The sequence below is a fragment of the Podarcis bocagei genome (genome assembly GCF_964188305.1).
Source record: "Podarcis bocagei genome assembly, chromosome: 8".
NCBI classification, from domain to species: Eukaryota; Metazoa; Chordata; class Lepidosauria; order Squamata; family Lacertidae; genus Podarcis; species Podarcis bocagei.
The window spans coordinates 62138457-62143842 of NC_138133.1; positions in this window are offsets into that span (position 1 = coordinate 62138457).

Below are 5386 nucleotides of genomic sequence, written 5' to 3' on the forward strand. Positions count from 1 at the left end.
TCTTCCGTAAATCTCTGGTCCCACAGGTTTCAAATCCTTCCTGTCATTTTATCCAATTCTGTGTAGTCCATTAATTTTATCTGCCATTCTTCTTTCGTCAGAATTTCTACTGGAGCAGACCTTTCCAAAGATGGGTAGCTCCATGCATGGATATCAAAACATTTGGACGATCTGTGCACCACCAACTTTGACACGTAGAATATTTTCTCTGATCTCAGGTTGATTTTCATCATGCACACCTGTAATCTCTAGGCTTCTAGGCTAGACTGTGCCTCTCACTTCACATCCACGTGCCCTAGAAAGTGGGTGAAAAATTGTAACAGTAAGTTTGATCACATGGAGAGGGTTGGTGGCTGGGATCCATTGCGCCGTGCTCCTAGTTGTGTATGCTCAACAGGGCTTGGAAAATCTTAAGTCACAGCTTCCAGTGGATGGGAATTTTCAAAAGCAGTTTCTGAAGCAAAATAGGGGTTGGCTGCTTAATTATGAAAGTGAAAAATCCCAGACTGTTGGTTGTGTACATGGGAGGTCCACGCTCTCGCTCTTCAGCCATTTCTGTTACCATAACAGCACTTTTTGAAGCAGATATAATCAGAGGGATGGCATCACATGGAGAAACAAGCTGCTTTTCAACAGTATGAACAGCTGCTGAGTTTACACATGTTAACTCTTTAAGAATGGAAGTTGATGCAGTGTCTTACACAGGTAAATAAAATCTGTTTAAGCATATATCAAAGCCAGAGTTGATCCTAACTGAGGATAAAAGGCCACTACTTACAACAGGGAGGGAGAACCTATGGCCATCCATGTGTTGTTGGAGCAGGGCCGGCCCAGCCATTAGGCAAAGTGCAGCTACAGCCTCAGGCGGCAGAAGCCCTGTGGCGGCAGCAGTGAAGAAGTGATACATGCCTTGGTGCTGATTTGGAGTGAGATTGTGTCCATTTTGGGTGAGATTTCACCCCAAATCAGCGAGACTTTGCCTAAGATCGACACCAATGCTGGCAGTGCTTCTCCGCCAGTGACAGATGTGGCAGACTGTGACGTGGCGGCAGTGGCAGCAGAGAGAGTGGTGCTGGCGGCTGCAGTAGCAGGTACAGTGTTGGCAGGCAAAGCCACGGAAGCAGGTTCAGACATGACCTGGCAACCGAGCTGCTGCAGCCGGGTGCTCCTCGCCACGGCTGAGGAGGGCTGCTCTCTGTCCCTGGGTCAGAAGAGCTGCTGCCACCAGGCGCCAGGTGTGCTGCCCACTCTTGAAACTATATCAGTGACAAGAAAACTACCTTACCAGTGTGGTGTAGTGGTTAAGAGCGATAGACTCGTAATCTGGGGAACCGGGTTCGTGTCTCCGCTCCTCCACATGCAGCTGCTGGGTGACCTTGGGCCAGTCACACTTCTCTGAAGTCTCTCAGCCCCACTCACCTCACAGAGTGTTTGTTGTGGGGAAGGAAGGGAAAGGAGGTTGTTAGCTGCTTTGAGACTCCTTCGGGTAGTGATAAAGCGGGAAACCAATCCAAACTCTTCCTCTTCTTCACCTTTAGCCCAGCCATTTGGGCAGGTTTGGCTAGGAACTTTAAAACAAGTCAAGCTGTGTATACATTTTTCTAATGGTGACTGTAGATTTTTCTTTAAGAAATAAATCATATATTACTACTTTTCAATATTAATTGTGGTAATTCTTTTTCCCAGGGGTTGTGAATCAAATAACCCAAAATTGTATTGTGTAAGTGTGTAATTTTCATTCAGTTATATTCTTTTTTGCTTCTGGGTTTCTTTATTTTTGTATGTCACTGAATTATATTTCTTTATTAAATAAATAAATATAAGTATATTTGTTAACAGTCGACAAGATTAGGCTAGATGGACCGATGCTCTAACCTGAAGCAAGAGAGCTTCCTTTGTTCACCTATAATTTCTCCCCCACAAAACAATCTGATACTATGTGGTTCATAACGCTGGTGCCATCGTGGTTCAGCCATACTAATTTATGCATGTGCTGGGGTTGAAATGGAGCAGGTAGTGCTTCGAAGACTGTTTTGCAATATTGATTTTTAACCATGGCATTAAGAGAATGATTGATGTCCAATGCAAATGGGTATTTGGCATTGTCTTTTGATTCTTGGCTGAAAATTCAGACATATATCCATAGCAACAGAGGAGCAGATATCTTCGGGAATAGAGCGATCACGATACATCTCCTTCTGTGCCTCAGTGACAAGCGTTTTGTATGTCCTCAAGGTGTTTCTTTGCCACAGTTTTATACTCCTACATGGTTTAAATGATCCACGACAACAAGGCAGGTAGTGTCCATCCTGTTGTTTCGTAATCATGATTTTAAAATGAAAAGCAGCTGTCACTGGTAATGTCAAAGCACGTTTGCATAGTCAGGACCCATACTTAATGTTATAATCAATTGCATTTATTATGTATTGTGTATTTTCTGTTTTTTTATATTGTGATTTTATGTTGTGAACTGCCCTGAGATCTACAGGTATAGGGTGGTATGCAAATTTTAACAACAACAACAAAATGAGAGCTAGAAACATCTGGTATGCTTACAAATGCCAAGCATTTGGGAGGATACCACTGGGTTGTTGTTTTTAAAATGACAACAACAAAAAACAGCCTACTTATAACCTAAACTGGAAAGTAGCTTTTAGACTATCAAATGTGTTTTATACTACTGAATAAATTCCAGAAAAATCAAGCTAAGGAATATCTAAGACACTAGTTTGACACAAAAGTCTTGTCTCACACCCACAGCCAAAAATCACATTTATCATTGCTTCTAGAGATAGTTCTTTGATCAAAAAACATACACCTTTGTGGTGGTAGTGGTGGTGAGGAATTCAATCTACATCCCAACAGAATAAATTTCTGTCTTTAATGAACAGATCTGATAGGCAGTCACAACATTAGTCATCTGTCTATCACACATATCCAAATTTGGTGTTCAACTAATGTGCTGTGCATACCATTTTATCAGGATTTTGAAATATAATGCAAATGAGCTGCAGCTCCACAGGCTTGCCTCAGAAGCTATAAGCATAACCTCATACTAGATCTGCAGGAGACAAGTCTAGTTGCCTTTGTTTTGGAAGGGTATCCTTCAAAATGCCCCATACAATGTCCAGGGATCAGATTCCTCTTTTAAAATGTAGACATGTTGGGATTTTACAGCTACAAAAACCTACAGTAGCCTCTACTTTAATTTGGTAAATTATTACGTTTCAGCAGCTCCAAGAGAAATATAAGCCATTAGCAGCATGCAGCGCTTCTCCAGGGATACAGCACAATAGCACTCTTTCAGAGATGCAATCAATTCTCTGGGAGGTTGTTTCCTGCATGATTCCAGGCTTCTCCTTTAGAGGAAAAGCTCCCCATAAAAGAAGCAGGAAATGCATGACATGTTTCAGCAATGGGCCATTATAATTTAATGGGGCATTATTAAAATACGAAAAAGAAAAAGTGCCACGCTTAAAAGGCCTTCACGTGAATTACCCTCCCTCCGTTTCAAACTGGAAGCATCTGTGGCATGTTTTTTTATACGCTTAACCTTTTTCTCCCTCCGGTGGGAAAACAAGCATTCAGTGCAATAGATCAGCTGTGTTAGTCTTGTGGCCGGAGATAGACAGAAAAATCGGAATCTTAACTACATGCGATGTTAGCAGAGTAAATATGTTGTTTTTTAAAAATTAAGTACCAGGAGTGTGGAGTGGGAAGATAGTGTTAGTGCACACAGGGAAGGTAGGTTTAAGCCTTCCTAGTAATAATGGGGGCACCACACAGCAATTAGCATTAGGGGGAAAACTATTGTCCTCTATGGGAGCTTTCCCCTCTTAGTGTCAATTGTTGCAAGAAGAGGACATTTTACTAAGATCATGGCTGGGGAGGGAAGACTTAGACTGCCCCATGCACTACAGTGTTGATATCTAGCCTTCCACACACACCCCACAAGCCTGTTTTTTAAAGATGTGATTGCTAATCATGTCATTAATGTCACACATAGTTCAGCCTATGTGTAATGCAAGACAACAGTTAGTAATACGCATACAGTCATATACAGAGTCATTTTCATTTTCAATGTACAATTAAACAATTATACTTAACAGAGTCTACCAGCTTCCCACTGAGCTGTCATACTGTATTTTACAACCAAGGGACATTACATGGCAAAAGAAGATGCATGTGTACTTCTTTATCTTATTTTTAATAGAAAGGGGTTGGTTTTGTTAGCGGTTCCTATGAGCTTCCATGCTTTGGACTTTAATTAGAGCCATCTGCCAACTGTCTAGGACCACTATAGTAAGTATCATAGCTAACTGTCCAGCTATGGGTTGGCCGTTCTTATTACAGTGGTACCTCGGGTTAAGTACTTAATTCGTTCCGGAGGTCTGTTCTTAACCAGAAACTGTTCTTAACCTGAAGCACCACTTTAGCTAATGGGGCCTCTTGCTGCCGCCGCGCCACCACTGCACGATTTCTGTTCTCATCCTGAAGCAAAGTTCTTAACCCAAGGTACTATTTCTGGGTTAGCGGAGTCTGTAACCTGAAGCGTATGTAACCTGAAGCGTATGTAACCTGAGGTACCACTGTACATGTAAAGTGTACATGTAAAGGGCGTTTCACCCCTTTACTCACATACAAACAAATTACCAAAGTGGGTACAATGGGAAAGGATCAAACAACAGAACGAAATCATGTCCATAACAAACTGCTTTGCTTTCTGGGCAATGGATATTGAAAGTATCTCTATATGATAAGCATTTGTTGAAGCTTGGCGGCTGAAGTGTTTCTGTGACACATTTAGCAAGCTGGTGATAAAGTCATCCTTAACAACACAGGGGCAGCAGGGAGTGGGGGGAGAACAGCAGGGAAGAAATAAGCCTCCCTGAAGTCTGGTCTTTCCTAAATCATCCCCAGAATATTATCAAAGCTTTCTCTATTTGGCACATGTGTAGGTGGTTGACAGCTGCACAATACTGATAACTAGTTACCAGCATGGAGCTATTTCCACTGTATTTATTCAAAGGCCCCTAATGACAAGTTATAATTGGCCTATCTCTAAAAAGCGTGTTACATGCATGATCTAAACTTCTAGTAATTTCAGAAACTGCATTCAAAAATAGCTCTCTCTTTTTTTTGCCTTTTCTTCACTTGCTTCTGTCCCTTAATTGAAGAGACCAGCTCTGAATACACTTACTGGCTCTCAAGCAAACCAGAATAAGATTGCACTATAAATATGATTTGGCTAGATCTCTGGGTTTCAAAGCTAGAATGCAGCCTTAAGGAATATTAAAGCTCTCTTGACTGCTGTGTCATTTTAAGTCCCCATTAACTCACTGCAGAGTCACTTTTGAGCCTAGTTATCTGGCATTATGAAGTCATT